Raw genomic sequence first — 17,584 nt, forward strand, 5'->3', positions numbered from 1 at the left:
GGCCAACGAATCATCCGTCTGAGCCACTCAGCCCGGAAAAATAAAATTTACCACAGCAATATATAAGTTATCCCATAAATAGTACTTGGACGAACAAGTTTGGGTCACGTAGCTGTTAGCTTGGATTCAGGAGATGGGAGTTCGAACCCCACTGTCGGCAGCTTTGATGATTATCCGTGATTTCTTATTTTCACGTCACGCTGTACCTTAATTGAGGCTATGGTCGCTTTCTTCCTAATCCTAGCCCTGTCATAAACCATCGTCACTGTAAGAGCTGTCTATGACGGTATAATGTAAAAGAAAGTGACACTACTTCAACGAAGACATTTAAACTTTCAAAATATTTCCTAGCTTTAACTTGTAAAGCCTAGGATACATCCTCATGTATATACCTACTACTAGCTACATGCATCTTCTCTATTTTCGCCTTCTTTAGATTTCCTTTCCCATATTTTTCTGATACTACTACAGAGTTTTGTCGTTATTCCTGGTTTCTTCGAGCATCTGTTTAATAAGTTATAAATGTCAAGTCCAGGTTCATTTTCAATTTTATCTGTATATTTCTCATATATTTTTCTCTGATCTTTCTTGTTTCTTTAATTTTTTAGTGTATTTTCATTGCTAAAATGTATTGGTTTTCCCCTACTTTCTATTATATGGCTTTTTGTTATACACTCCCATCAACCACCAAATCAATCTCTCACTTTCTCTTAATATTTCCGTCCTTGCTGCCATATTTTTGTATGTAACAAGATACCGTACCACGATTAATCGCACACAAGTCAGAATTATTTGACGCACCTCTCGTATGTTGTGAGAATCTCAGGTTCATCCAGGCATGTCTGTATCATGTGCTTTCTTTCTCTCTCTGATATAAGAGTGCGCTATTCACCAAGAAATCGTGCGACCCACTGTATGTAGCAGGCTCCCATCTTCCCGTGTACATCTTTCAGACTGCATTCACGTACTACAGTTTCCTATAAAAGAGATCTGAGTAATGCTCACACCTGTGTGAGAAAGTCCTTCTGTCTCCCTTTTCATTTCACAGATGTTGCACTCTACAGACTTATCTTTCACTCCCTTGAATACGACGTATTAAAGTGGCATCTTTTATTTTTCAGTCCGGCTCCATGGCTAAATGGTTGATGTGCTGGCGTTTGGTCACAGGGGTCCAGGGTTCGATTCCCGGCAGGATCGCGAATTTTAACCGTAATTGGTTAATTCCCCTGGCACGGGGACTGGGTGTATGTGTCGCCTTCATCATAATTTCACCCTCATCACGACCCGCAGGTCGCCTATGGGCGTCAAATAAAAAGACCTGCAACTGGCGAGCCGAGGTCCTTGAACACATCCTGGCACTAAAAGTCAATTATCAAATACCTTCTTCCTTATATGTTTGATGTAGAGTACAAAATCACAACTGTGAAAAACCGTTTTTCCTTCAAGAGACAGGTAAATTAACTATACTTACTCCCTAACATCAATTTTGACATCATTATTGAGGAACATCTAACATTATACCCTATAATAATAATAATAATAATAATAATAATAATAATAATAATAATAATAATAATAATAATAATAATAATAATAATAATGTAATGTCTGCCAACCGCACAACACTTCCTAGACGTCCGCAAACAGGCAAGCAGAACTATCAGGACAACTAAACGTAATTATATAACTAAGCAATTTCAATCAATCGAGGATGACTTCAGAAATCACAGCAGTCGGGTTTTTAAATAAAACTTTCGCGAACAGAATTAAAGGTTACGTACCGCAAAATTTTACCTTCATGAAACAAGACGGAAGGCTAGTACTCACAAACCAAGAAAACTGTGAAGAACTAGCACGTTATTTTGCTGACCTTCTCAATTTCCCTGAACCACCTGAGCGATTCATACACACAGTCCCAGAACACATAAGACCCGAAGCCAAACCACCAATGCAAAAAGAAATACATCACCACATCAAAAACTCAAGAACGATCATAATAATGTTATTTGCTTTACGTCCCACTAACTACTTTTACGGTTTTCGGAGACGCCAAGGTGCCGGAATTTTGTCCCGCAGGAGTTCTTTTACGTGTCAGTAAATCTACCGACACGAGGCTAATGTATTTGATCACCTTCAAACACCACCGGACTGAGCCAGGATCGAACCTGCCAAGTTGGGGACTCTAGAACGGGAAGACATCAGGAGAAGACGGAATAATCGCAGAACTATTGAAAAATTTAGGACCACGATTACTGCAGGAAATCGCACAGATCATTCAAGATATTTGGCGAAGTGAAAAGCTACCGGACGAATGGAAATGCGTACTCATCTACCCACTCCATAATAAAGGACACAAATCTGAAGAAAATAACTACAGAGGAATTTCCATCTTACCCATCGCTTATAAAATCCCCTCCGCCTGTCTTTTACAACGTACGCAAGAACAACTCGAGCCCCTCATCGGTGAATATCAAGCTGGCTTCAGATCAAACAGATCAGCCGTCGAAGAAATCTTCAATCTGAAATCCACCTTGAAAATTCGAGCGACGCGAAACCTCCCAGCCATCTGTACATTTGTTGACTTCCAGAAGTCTTATGACTTCATTAATCGACAATCTCTTTTTAATATACAGTACTCGAAGAAAACAATCTTGATCCGAAGACAAGACGACTCGTCCAACAAACTCTAACAGACAACAATTTCCAAGGTCAAATTCATTGGAGAGATTTCTCAACCCTTTCCCATTAAAACCGCTGTCCGGCAGGGTGACGGACTTTTACGTTGCCTTTCAACATCATTCTTGATAAGGTCATCAAAGAATGGGAAAAAGAATTGAAAAGGCACAACATCTGGAAACCTGTCATGTTAGGAAGAAAACAGAATAATGTCAATGTTAATTGCTTAGCCTTTGTTGATGATTTGGCAATCCTCTCCGCTGATGAGCAGACGGCAGGTGTCGTGACAGATGCGACCATGCCGCATGCGACCGCATAATCTATAATCGTGTCGGATGCGACCGGTGTTGACAACCCAGTTTTAATTTAACAAGCTATGTCATCATCCAAGGTAAGGTAAATTAAATCAGAACAAGAAAAGGTTAGAAATAGGCCAAACATTTATAGCACTGCTTAACAGGTTGGGAAATAAATTCTTCTTTGTTTTGTTCAAATAGCAAACTACTGCGACCACAAACCGTGCACCGTGGTTAAGTGTAAGAGAGGACCATGAGTCCTAACTTCGCCACTGCAAATAAAGGCAAATATAACATTTAGCCGGGAGTGTCCAAGGACATGTTCGGCTTGCCAGATGCAGGTCTTTTGATTTGACGCCCGTAGGCGGCCTAAGCATCGTGATGAGGATAAAATGATGAAGACAAGACATATACCCAGCCCTCGTGCCAACGGAATTAGCCAATTGTGGTTAAAATTCCTGAACCTGCCGGGAATCGAACCAGGGACCCCTATGATTAAAGGTCAGCACGCTAACCATTTAGCCATAGAGCCGGAGTCGTCGGTAAATACAGCCGATATAAAACTTTGCGGAGAACAATCCCAACGACTGCGTGAAAGGTTTATAAGTAATAATTAATGAGTACATTTCTATGACGAAAGTTCACATAAAACATGCATACATCACACACAACGGTAATATCTAAAACCAACTCAAGAACTCGTCGTTGAAAACTAAATCAGTGTAATGTATAGTTTGCAATGCCATAAATATATTCCTCCCCAAGAGAAAACATAGATGGGTCGTCACAAATAATGCAAGATATATTTTAAGGCTAAAACCCTAAAAATGAGCCCCCAATGGGTGGGGGTGGCAGAATAACACCCACGGTGTCCCCTGCTTGTCGGGGTGTCGGCGACCATGGGGCTCTCAGCTGAGTCCTGGCATTGCTTCCACGTACTTGTGCCAGGCTCCTCATTTTCATCTATCCTATCTGACCTCCCTTGGTCAACTCTTGTTCTTTTCCGACCCCGACGGTATTAGGTTCCCGAGGCCTAAGGAGTCTTTCATTTTCACGTCCTTCGTGGTCTACGTCCTTCTTTGGTCGATACCTTCATTTTTCGAAGTGTCGGATCCCTTCCATTTTCTCTCTGAATAGTGTGATATAGAGGATGGTTGCCTAGTTGTACTTCCTCTTAAAACAATAATCACCACCAACTAAAAATGCGGGGGGAAATGTACAATCAGGTAATTCTATTCTGAATACTACAAAAACACAAGTTCATTTAAATTTTAACGAAAAGTATGTTTGTAAATAATAATAATAATAATAATAATAATAATAATAATAATAATAATGTTATTGGCTTAACGTCCCACTAACAAATTTTACGGTTTCGGGAGACGCCGAGGTGCTGGAATTAGGACCGCATAATTATTTTACGTGCCAGTAAATCTACAGACACAACGCTGACGTATTTGAGTACCTTCAAATACGACCGGACTGAGCCAGAATCGAACCTGCGAAGGTGGAGTCAGAAGGCCAGCGCTTCAACCGCCTGAGCCACTCAGCCCGGTGATTATATTTGTTTTACAGTTACCTTATCTATAAACACAGTTCATAGGTATCATGAAGTTCAGTCCCTGGATTTTCGGGAAACAGAAATGACAGAGTCCACCTCTATGGTGTAGTGGTTAGTGTGATTAGCTGTCACCCCCGGAGGCCCAGGTTCGATTCCCGGCTCTGCCATGAAATTTGAAAAGTGGTACGAGGGCTGGAACGGGGTTCACTCACCCTCGGGAGGTTAACTGAGTAAAGGTGGGTTCGATCCCCACCTCACCATCCTGGAAGCGTTTTCCTGTGATTTCTCACTTCTCCTCCAGGCAAATGCCAGGATGGTACCTAACTTAAGGTCACGGCTGCTTCCTTCCCTCTTCCTTATCTATCCCTTCCGATCTTCCACCCCCCTCCACAAGGCTCCTGTTCACCATAGCAGGTGAGGCCGCCTGGGCGAGGTACTGGTCAGCCTCCCCAGTTGTATCCCCGACCCAATGTCTCACGCTCCAGGACACTGCCCTTGAGGCTGTAGAGGTGGGATCCCTCGCTGAGTCCGAGGGCAAAACCAACCCTGAAGGGTAAAGACATTAAGAAAGAAAAGAAATGACAGAGCACCACCTTCCTAAGTTGCTTTTGAAGAATTTACTGCGGGAATCTGGTAGTTTATTACAACACGAAATATGGTGATGAGTTCACGTTTTATCCTACAACATGCCCATATATGGAGATGCGATTCCACGTCTGGGAGAAGTTACCAAATAAATTTTCTCAGTGCGTTACGGCAATTTTGGGAGACGGCTGGGTTCGAATCCCCTGTCGGTCATACTCGAAAATTGTTTTTCGTGGTTTCCCATTTTCATTTCCAACCAAACGCCGAGATGGTACCTTTTTCATGACCACGACTACTTCCTTCCCATTTCTAGCCCATGCAATTACAATTACACCCACAGACAACACCCTCACACGGTAGTACATGTAGCTCACTCCCATGGGGTGTACCGGGAAAAGGAGTTACAGATCTGGCGAGTCGAACATGTCCTAGGATCTCCCGGCACTAAAAGTCTTGCGCTAAAAAATAAAATTTGAAAACGTTCGAGGTAATCATGAGAAGTGGTAACATTTATTCAGATACTTTGAAGTTTCGTGAGATTATGTTACAAAATCCAACCACATTCCAGTATATACAGCATGGAAGGTAACCGATGCACGAAATTAACACAGTAGATCTTGGAGAGGGGATCACAATGCCGTAATTTTCAGGTCTCTTGCTTGCACCGTTATGCTAAGACTTGGGAGAAAGGAGACGAGCTGCTCGAATAAATGGTACGTTCCGAGCTGTCAGTGGAGAGATGACGTGGAATGACATTGGTAAACCAATAAGTTTGAGTGGTGCTTCTAAAAGTAGGAAAGATCACAATATGAATATGAATATGAAGAGGAAACTGAGGCAAATATTCGGTTAGAAGGAATTGATTTAGGGATTGGAAAATTTACCAAGGTAAATGTTCGGTTAATTTCCAAATTCTCTGAAACAATTTAAGAAAAGACTAGGAAAACAACTGATAGGCAATCTGTCAATTCGGCGAGTCCCTAAATACAGATCAGCAGTGACTGACTGACTGACTGACTGACTGACTGACTGACTGACTGACTGACTGACAGATTGGTCGCACTCGGTCGCTAGCGGCACGATATCAGCTTGCTCGCATCCGGCACAGTCGCTTCTGGCACGTAACCAGACGGCAGTTCACCAGATTGAAGTCCTCAAAGAATGTGCTGGGAAAGTTGGTTTACAAATCTCCTTCACAAAAACTGCATTCATGGCTACAAACCACATTGAACCACAAACGTTGCTAACAAAATACGGCACAATAAACAAGGTTAACCATTTCAAATATTTAGGTGAAATAATTGAATCTACAGATACAGAAATAATAGCACAAAAAAGACGTGAACTTAAAATGCGAAAAGCATATGGGAAAACAGCGAACATTTACAACAAAAATGCATGATCATTAACACAAAAATTCGACATCACACGACGGTCCTCAAACCTAAAACACACTATGCCAGTGAGACATTAAACCTGAATTATAAAGGGGATATCGAAAATATCAAGACAGCTGAAAGGAAAATCATCCGAAAAATCCTTGGCCCAAAATTTACAGATGAAGGATATCGTTGTGAAGTACCCACTCTGCCCACAGATGTGTGACAAAATTATGATGTGGCAGGTCACCTTAATATTAATATAAATAAATGATATCTCATTGTTTCTCCATAAACAATATCCTATGGGTGCCAGCCTTCAAGCTTTTGGCTTGAAAACTATAGTTGATAATTAATAATGATAATAATAATACGTAATGAGACTCTAAAAACTCCCAGGGATGGGGTAACGGAACACTGTCTATTAATTACACTAACTTAGAAGTTAAGGATCAATAATAATAATTTCAGAAAATACAAATTAAAACAGCTATTTATTAGGATGAAAAACGAAATCTGAACTTATGGAAGCAAAAGAAAAATTGAATGAAATAAACTCTAAGAACATGAATTGTAACGCGTAGAATTGCAGTAATTTATGCCATTAGCTGACCATTTGTAGACTCTTATCTGGATACGATCTCTGTAGTAGCTGATGATTGATGGATCTCTCGTACAGGCGGCGTCATCTCTTGTTGTGGATTCCAGTCCTACTTCTGCTTTGTGCATAGTGCACTAGCTGTACTACGAGTTTTCCTGCCTTCAATACTTCCTATTGTACTCCTTACATAAAGTCGTAATGAGTCCTAATTTTAATAGCAAAACCACCATGGGTTATGCTCATGGAGAGAACACACTTGTATTCTTCCGTATTACGGAAATGTAGCGTAAGTAAATTCATAACAAAATCTCTCCTGCCCTATACCAGTCAAAACCGGTCTCCCGTTGACTTAATCTCTCGTTATTGAGATAACAGGTCCCAATGAGATTAACTTTTGAGTAGTACACTACTCAGATATGAAGTGAACTAAGTTAAGATCTTCTCCGATGTGCAGACGTAGAACCATCGTAAGAGTCTCTGAGTGAGAGTGTCCATCCAAGAGTGTCTGAGTGTGAGTCTCTCAGTGTTCTACAGCCCTTGTCATTGGTGTATATAGCCTACAAAGTCTCCCTCCATCAATTATATCACATGGTCCAGTAAGATTTGAGGTCTTATCCCTTCTCCTATGTATTGCTGTGAATCCATCATGTTGCTTCATTACGTCCATTCACATAGGTTGAACTTTCCTGTGGAAACGAAGCGTCAGGTAGCGAACTTCGAAAAATAGGCGTTTACCAGGTTTCAACTGTCTCCTCAGAGTTTGGAAGAGATACGGTCTCTCGTAAGCTTGTTGACGTACATTTCCTGGTAATGGGCTGAAATTAGCCTGCTGACTCTGGTCACCTCACTAAGGTTATTGGAAAATTTACTGCAAGCTATTAATACGAATGATGTTGAAATACTTTACACAATAAGTTGTTCGTTCAGAATACGTCATAACCGCGACACAAAGAAATGAAATGATGATGTGAAATGGATGATTAAAACCCTATATATATATTAATTTAAAAATGACCTACCAGTGATTAAATATATACATCTTTTCAATTAATTATACAGTTCAATAATTTAATACATGCCGTGAAGTCCCAAACATCACATTGTCTACAATCGTACAAGAAGACAGAAAAGTATTCAAACATTGAAACAGATTTCCATAAACGACGAATGAAATTCTATGGACACATAATGAGGCTAGATGACAACCGACTGACAATGAAATTATTGATGTACTCCCAAACATTAAAGACGACAACGGTTTGGATCAAACAAGTCCAAACTGATCTCAATAACGCCAACATCACACCTACAGATATCGAAGACCGCTAAACTTTCAGACATAAGATATATACACTTGGGAAGTTGCTTCAGAAGATAAGCCCAGCAGATCTAGGAGAAAATGAACTGACGAACGTCGAGGTGAACATAGCGAAGTGAAAGAATTCTGGGAAAACAAGAAAAATAACAACAACAAATCAAAATGTGCTTTCTGTGATCCTTTATCGGTCGAAACAAACTGAACAAATAAATAAATAAATAAATAAATAAATAAATAATGCCCGCCTCTAGTGTGATTAGCTGCCATCCCCGGAGGCCCAGGTACAATTCCCGGCTCTGCCACGAAATTTGAAGTGGTACGAGGGCTGGAACGGTGTCCACTTAGCCTCGGGAGGTCAGCTGCGTAGAGGGGGTTCGATTCCCATCTCAGCCATTCTCGAAGTGGTTTTCCGTGGTTTCCCACTTCTCTTCCAATCTTCCCATTCCCTACAGAGCCCCAGCTCCGCATAGCAGGTGAAGCCACCTGGGCGAGGTACTGGTCATCTTCCCCAGTTGTATCCTCCGACCGAAAGTCTCACTCTCCAGGACACTGCCCTTGAGGTGGTAGAGGTGGAATCCGAGGGAAAAACTAACCCTGGACGGTAAACGGATAAATAAATAAATAAATAAATAAATAAATAAATAAATAAATAAATAAATAAATAAATAAATAAATAAATGAAAATGTAAATCCGCTGCCTGTTTCCAGTCATTCGACCGGGTCAGGAATGGAATGAAGGATAGGAATTGTGCCGGCTGCCGAAGCCTGTCGCACTACTTTGGGGCAATTATTAATGACTGACAGATGAAATGAAGTGATATTGGAGAGTGTTGCTGGAGTGAAAGGTGACAGGGAAAACCGGACGGAGTACCCGGAGAAAAACCTGTCCCGCCTCCGCTTTGTCCAGCACAAATCTCACATGGAGTGACCGGGATTTGAATCACGGAACACAGCGGTGAGAGGCCAGCGCGCTGCCGCCTGAGCCACAATGGCTTCAAATAAATAAATAAATAAATAAATAAATAAATAAATAAATAAATAAATAGCCGGAGTGAGGAGGCGTGATTAGCTCAGTGGCTTACCTGCTGGCTTCCCACCAGAAGGCTGAGGTTAGAATTGTGGTCGATCCTGGATTGATATTTTCATCTTAAATCCAGCCTTAAATCCGGGCCAGAACCAAAGTAAGCATGGGTGCCCCCAGCGGCCGCAGAAATAACTGAGATACGCTGAAGATAGTAATAGCCGGGCTGAATAGCTCGGACGGTACAGGCTCAGCCCACACAATGATACTCCCAGGAAGTACAGTTCTCGCAAAAAGAACAGGCGAGACAGCAATTTGTGACTAAACAACAATAATAGCACTAGTGAGCACAGCTTTCAGTAGCAACATCGATGACAAATCCTTGGAAGAAGCACCTAGCCTTAACTTGTTTCACTGTGTAGCCGAGGGATAACCAGATTGGATTCACGACTTTGAAACTATGAAGCGAAGTAACCGTCACGTAGAGCGCAGTGTACTTGACTGTATTTCTTTGTGTGTTCTGATATCAGCATCGGAACAATTTAGTCATCTTGCATCATGGCAGTAAGTTCTGTAGTTTCGTAATAAGACCTGAAAAGGATCCGCATGATATTTATAGAAATGTGTGTGTTTGTTAACATTAGAACACACAACGTAATACAGGCAGGTACATAGTTTCAAGGTCATCGATCAACCCGGTGTAGGCTACTTTTTAGCAAGAAATACAATTGAACTGTGATCAAATGACGACAAACTTCCAGTTCTACTCAGTAAGTAGCAGTATTAGCTAAAATAAGCAGGCCAGTGAACACTCTGGGTCAATTCAGTAAGAAATAACACCTAGAAACGCAAAAATAAATCCTTCCAGCAGGCTTACTAAAATGGCAAGAAAGGTCTTCCTTAAGAAAAGAAATTTCCCGCTTCGAACATTGATATAGGAATTAGATGTTTTTGAAGACTTTCGTCTGGAGCGTGGCACTGTATTGGTGAATCTGTAGGTCACAAAGAAAAAGAATAGACGCTTTTGAAATGTGGTCTTACAGAAAAATGAGGAAGGTGAGAGGAGTAGATCGAGTTACGAATGGAAAAGATACTGAATCGAATTGGTGAAAGGAGAAATATTTGGCGGAATAAGGGATAGCACGATTGGGCACGTTTTAAGACATCCACAACTTATTCAGTTAGTGTTTGAGGCAACTGTAGGTGGCAAGAACGGTAGAGGTAGACCAAGGCATGAACATGACAAACAGATTACAGTAGATGCAGGATGCAGAAGTTCCGTAGAAATAAAATTAGCATAGATTAGGGTGGCATGGAGCGCTGCCTCAATCCAGTCTATGGATTGATGAAACAAACAACACTTGAACTGGATGCGATTGTTCCGCGTTCGCGAAGATCGGAATAATCACACAGGAAGTCGAGCCGAGAGGAAGGCGTGTCTGCGGACCCCCACTTCTCCTTCCCGATAGGTCTCGTCTAGCGCGAAGAGATGCCCTTTCCTTGTTTGTCGGGATGAAGAAATAAAAGAGATAAACGATGGAAAGTAATGTTAATTATAACCTTAGTAAGGTAGGTAAGGGTTATTCTGCCCGAAGGCAGGTCCGAACCTCCGCAGAGGTGTTTCTGAGCCGGAGTTTACGTGCGGTAGGGTGGCCTGTTCCTTTCCGCTCCTCCATTCCCTTACCCCCCACCAACAGCGCGTGGCAACCCATCCAACTCCTGACCACGCCCAAAGTTGCTTAACTTCAGAGATCTCACGGGATCCGGTGTTTCAACACGGCTACGGCCGTTGGCATAACCTTAGTAATATACGTTATTTCGATTAGATTCATAGGAATGGAGTTATTAGAGGATTTTCTTAGTTTTATCGCAAGGTCTTCCGATCACTCTCCCAATCCCCGTCTCAACATTATTTGCAAAACTGTGACAGTAAGATCTTACTTGAACTTAAACATCAAGTTTCGTGTAATTCAACCCAGTCGTTTTCCTCGTGATGCTGTATCAGACGAACAGGTAGAAATTAAACTGAACCGAACATTGGTCATTACTTGCTTCGTCCGTTATAAACAGGTGCGCCAATAGAAGAAATAAACTTCTCCAGGGGAGGAACTTGAAGGACCTCTCTGCTCATAGCAAGCACGCTACGCTGGCAATGGCTGACACGCACCGTGTGTTAGTGTTTGATGCTCATTTCTCGGCGTGGCTCTCAAGCCTGACCAAGCCATGCACAGATTTAGCAACACCGCTTCGTTCAGCCCATTTGAATTCGCCCGCGAGGCGATCTGATTGGCTAACTTCAGCAGCTGATAAAATGACTACGGCGCGAGATATCGACGTAATTGTTTCAAATTACCTATTAGTATGACCAATGCTCTAACGTTCATATACTCAGTTCACGTTTAATACGACCTCCCTGTATAAATACTATCTAGTATCAAGTTAATATTCGAAGCGTACAAACAGAAAGACAGTATTATGTTTATATAATAATATGCACTTTTTGATTCAAACCCCAAAACCACAATTCCCTGGTTTAGAAATACCAAAGAAGACCTGCAAATGCTACATATCTCAGCTGAAGACGCCCTTAACAGAGATCTCTTACGCAAGAAAAAATTGACGAACGGGCTAAATCGAGACGAGCAACCGAAAAGAAGACACGGTGCCCCTTGGACAGAGGAGCGTAAACAGGCCCACTCACAAAGAATGAGGGAAATTTGGGCTCTGAAGAAGGCCAAGTTCAGTGTCAAATACAACAAGACTTACAGTAACGTGGTCCTTGATGGCTCCAGCGAATTATATATAATATGCATCCCATATATACAGCATATACTGAATATGCATTACCTGCATATGCTTGATTAGTAGTCAGACAACAATAGCAAGGTACAGTATCATTATTTGGGTATAGCTTTATTATTTGCGTATCGTGTGCTAACGGTTCTAATAGGCTACACTATAGTAGTAATTTGTCACACATTAAAAGTCACTTCTGACAGTAGACCAAGACTCGATAGACAGCTTCCGTCTTGCGTGTTGGTGCTGTCTGATACAGGCAAGTACAGTATACCTGTTGGTGTAATTAGAGAGGATGATTGATGAGGCCTGAGGTGTTAGTGAGCCAAGTTGAGTAATATCATATACAGCATATTATCCTATCCGTACGCAACACAGTGGCTGCATAGGGAGAGATTTCAAATCCTCCGAACCATTGCCAGTTATCTTCTTTGAAGAGTTTCACGTGACACGTAGAAATTTATAAGCTAGATGGATGTACAGAACCTTTCATAAATAAGGTTGCTATGCGACGGTACTTTGTATGGATATGTATTTTGGCTTGCGAGTCCGAATTTTACTAAAGAAGGAGCCTGAAAATATCCATACTTTTCATTACGAATTATGTCCGGCTCCATGGCTAAATGGTTAACGTGCTGGCCTTTGGTCCAAGAGGTCCCGGGTTTGATTCCCGGTCGAGTCGGGAATTTCAACCTTCACTGGTTAATTCCGATGGTTCGGGGGCTGAGTGTATGTGCAGTCTTCAGCATTAAAATTCATGATAGGTAGGGGCCCATGTTCATAGACGCGCAGGTCGCATATCAGGCTGTTAATTATTACGAAATGCCGGGCGGAGTGGCTCAGACGGTTGAGGCGCTGGCCTTCTGACCCCAACTTGGCAGGTTCGATCCTGGCTCAGACCGGTGGTATTTGAAAGTGCTCAAATACGTCAGCCTCGTGTCGGTAGATTTACTGGCACGTAAAACAACTCCTGCGGGACAAAATTCCGGCACCTCGGTGACTCCCAAACCGTAAAAGTAGTTAGTGGGACATTAAACAAATAACATTAGTAGTATTCATTATTACGAAATATAGGCCTATTTCATACTATATGTGTTATTCTATTATTTATAACTGAGCTAGTTGGCCGTGCGGTTAGGGGCGCGAAGCTGTGAGTTTGCATTCGGGAGATGGTGGGTTCAAGCTCCACTGTCGGGAGCCCTGAAGATGGTTTTCCGTGGTTTCCCATTTTCACACCAGGCAAATGCTGGGGCTGTATCTTAATTAAGATATAGGCCACTTTCTTCCCACTCCCAGACCTTACCTATGTCATCGTCGCCATAAGACCTGTCTGTGTCGGTGCGACGTAAAGTAACTTGTTGCTATTATTTATCATATAAAAACCTAACTCCATGGCACTACAGCCCTGAAGGACCGTGGCCTACCAAGCGACCACTGCTCAGCCCGAAGGCCTGCAGATTACGAAGTGTCATGTGGTCAGCACGATGAATCCTCGCGGCCGTTACGCTTTATTTACCATATGGTAAAGTAAAATATATATATTTTTAAATACATAAATATGCGGTATACAGAGTGTTTCTATTATGATCATATAAACTTTCAGGGGTACTGGAAAAAGGCACACGTATCGATTTGAGTTAGGGTACCCCGATCGGGAAGCCGCTCAATCCCCGGGGTCAAGCGAAATTTGTTTAGGGATACCTAGGAAAGTGGGATAAGGTTATTCTAAGAATTTTTGTATGGAGATGTAATACCATTATTTACCGGCACTGCATACACACGCTACGAAGAAATTTACAACAGTTGTTTAAAACGGCGTACCACAGTCTTGGGTGCTATTTCAGAACAGTGGGGCTATGCTGTATTAATGTTGGAGGATGAGGACCTGTTGAACAGAATCGGACCGGTCAGGATATGACTTGAACCAAATACAGTAGAGACAATACGCGACACTGAGCGAGATATCGAGGGACAGCTATTGGAGCTCTCTCTAGCGAGTAGACCTGAAAACTACTGATTCTGTCATAAGAGCACGTGTATTTTTGTGTGAAGGTTTTGGTGTTATTTATGCGTTTTCAGTGAGTTGACATAATTAAATAGTAGCGTGTGTCATTCCTTGATATCTCCTCTCAACATGAGGGCAAAGGTATGTGCTGTGTTTGGCTGCAGTAACTATGAAGTAGAGAAGAATGCGCGGTCGTTCTTCAGGTTCCCTCGTGACAAGAAAATGTAAGTAATATTGTGTTTGCATATATATTCTCCCAGTGACAGAGATCTTTATAGTACTTCATAATCATCTGACCTGCTCGACCCATATTTTAACTGGCTTAAAATGTAATATGCATATTTTATTGTATAGTGCAGCAGTTAACCTTCAATGCCGATGTGTTGTTGTAGGTGTGATCTGTGAGTTTTGAAATGTCACAGAAGTGATTTGGATAAAGTGTACAAGAAAGAAGGTACGTTACGCTTATATAAGAATTATAAGATCTGTTCAGATCATTTTCAGGCCAGCGACTTTAAAAATCTTCAACTATACAGCCATGGGTATGTTACATTTTTACTCTAATTGTACATAAATATTCCTCAAAGCATCACTATCGACAACATTTTCATACTTTTCTTTCTTTTATCCCTCTTCTCAGATTAAAGCCGGGATTTTATAGTTTTTCTTTCTGTTAGCAGGCTTCGTGTTAAGAGGAAAACTGTCCAGCTATTAAATGTTAATTCATTGCATCATATGTGTAGGGAACGTGCCGATATTTTTATTGACAAGTGTCTTGATGTGATGATACAATGTTATTAAATGAGAAAAAAGACAAATCCAACCGTAAGAGTTCAGGCAGGAATGCTAAAGCTAAAAAAGTAATGCATAAATGAAAGATCAACCCATTTCACAGCAGTCCATTTCACATCTTGTTTATATGTCTAATTTCAGTCTTTGAATAATAACCTTTTAAATAATTCTTCATTCATTTATCCAGAATTGCTATAGCAACTTCGAAGTTAATATCTCAATAACACTTTCTTTCTAGACGTAATTTATTTATCCATTTCCGTATATACATTTCCATTGATATTTGAATTTAGCGCGATTTTTTCAGGTCAAGTCACTAGGAGCGCCACCGTCGAATTGTCTCCCATTTTAACAAGGTTAAATCCGTAAGTGTCGCGTATTGTCTCTACTGTATTTGATTAAACCCTGATAGTGGTGACTAATTTAGAATGACCTTGGGTCGTTTGTAGGGAAGCTACTCAGCCCGGCTCTTCTTAGCAACTTGTCCAGGAACGTCTGATCACGAGCAGCATGTTAAAAGTGGGCTACGGCCCCATCATGTTGAACCCACATGAGTCTGCTGTGTACAGGAAATAGCTTTGTCGCAGAATGTGCAAGTGAGGCGTTTCCGGACCGGGGTTTCCTATCTCAGATGGATATTTGTGCCCTTCTCCATCATCCCGGAAAGTCTGTATCATCATTACTGCAAGTTCAGTTCTAAGCCAAGGGTAACATTACAGAAAGTGAAAACAGATTTTTCATTATCTTGACCGATTTACGATTTATTTGAAGTGAACATGTTAGCTGACCCACCGTGTGTTTCCGTAATGGTGGTGGTCAATATCGCGTGTTGTCAAGGAAAGGCACCTTCACTTGTCTGGGCATGAATGAGGCAGAAGGATCTGACTATGACCTTGAGGTGCGATATAATCTGCTGACCTTGCTCTCAGAGCAGAGATAACAAGTCAAAGCGGAAACCGCACGTTGTCTGCACGAGAAGCCAGACTCATGATGAATCACCCGTCGTGTGGCGGGGGAAGGCCAGCTTACGTTATCGCGTCTCATGGGGATCTGCTGCAACATGTGCGCTCTTCAAGAAGATAACTTCACACGCCCGACCAGAGTCGTTAGCAGCTTATTTAAGCTGGATGACTGAAGTTTCGATCGCCTCGTAAGAATATCTTTTTTTTTTTTTTTTTTTTGCATTTTTGCTTTCCGTCGCACCGACACCGTCTTATGGCTACGATGGGATAGGAAAGGCCTAGGAAGTGGAAGGAAGCGGCCGTGGCCCTAATTAAGGTACAGCCCCGGCGTTTGCCTGATGTGAAAATGGGAAACCACGGAGAAACATCTTCAGGGCTGCCGACAGTGGGGCTCGAACCCACTATCTCCCGATTACTGTACCTCGTAAGAATAAAGAACAAATTATTATTATTATTATTATTATTATTATTATTATTATCATCATCATCATCATCTGTTTACCCTCCGGGCTCGGTTTTTCCCTCGGACTCAGCGAGGGATCCCACCTCTACCGCCTCAAGGGCAGTGTCCTGGAGCTTCAGACACTTGGTCGGGGGATACAACTGGGGAGAATGACCAGTACCTCGCCCAGGTGGCCTCACCTGCTATGCTGAACAGGGGCCTTGTGGAGGGATGGGAAGATTGGAAGGGATAGGCAAGGAAGAGGGAAGGAAGCGGCCGTGGCCTTAAGTTAGGTACCATCCCGGCATTCGCCTGGAGGAGAAGTGGGAAACCACGGAAAAACACTTCCAGGATGGCTGAGGTGGGAATCGAACCCACCTCTACTCAGTTGACCTCCCGAGGCTGAGTGGACCCGTTCCAGCTCTCGTACCACTTTTCAAATTTCGTGGCAGAGCCGGGAATCGAACCCGGGCCTCCGGGGGTGGCAGCTAATCACGCTAACCACTACACCACAGAGGCGGACTTTTTATTTTTATTATTATTATTATTATTATTATTATTATTATTATTATTATCATCATCTAGTGATGGGACAAGGAAAATTCAAAGGAGCAGACAGAGCACATCTCAAGAGTGTCTACAGCAAAAAGTCAGTATATCCTTCACTATCACTACTGAAATGTCCGACTCGTTGGCTGAACGGTCAGTGTACTGGCCTTCGGTTCAGAGGGTCCCGGGTTCGATTCCCGGCCGGGTCGGGGTTTTTGACCTTAATTGGTTGATTCATACACGGGGGCTGGATGTATGTGTTGTCTTCATCATCATTTCATCCTCAACACGACGCGCAGGTCGCCTACGGGGGTCAAATAAAAAGACCTGCACCTGGCGAGCCGAACCCGTCCTGGGATATCCCTGCACTAAAGGGCATACGACATTCCATTCTTTTTACTACTGAAATGCCATCCCACCTGATTGAAAAACTGGAGGCTAAAGAAAGACAGATTTTCAGAAAATTTTGGGCACTGTCAAGGAATATAGTACATACAGATGGCAAAACCAAAGACTATGAACCCGTGTGGAGAACGTAACCGACAACGTCTGAAAAAGAATGATACCGTTTATAGATACGTGATGCGAGCGAATGACCCCA

Source organism: Anabrus simplex, chromosome 1, assembly GCF_040414725.1.
Source record: "Anabrus simplex isolate iqAnaSimp1 chromosome 1, ASM4041472v1, whole genome shotgun sequence".
NCBI classification, from domain to species: Eukaryota; Metazoa; Arthropoda; class Insecta; order Orthoptera; family Tettigoniidae; genus Anabrus; species Anabrus simplex.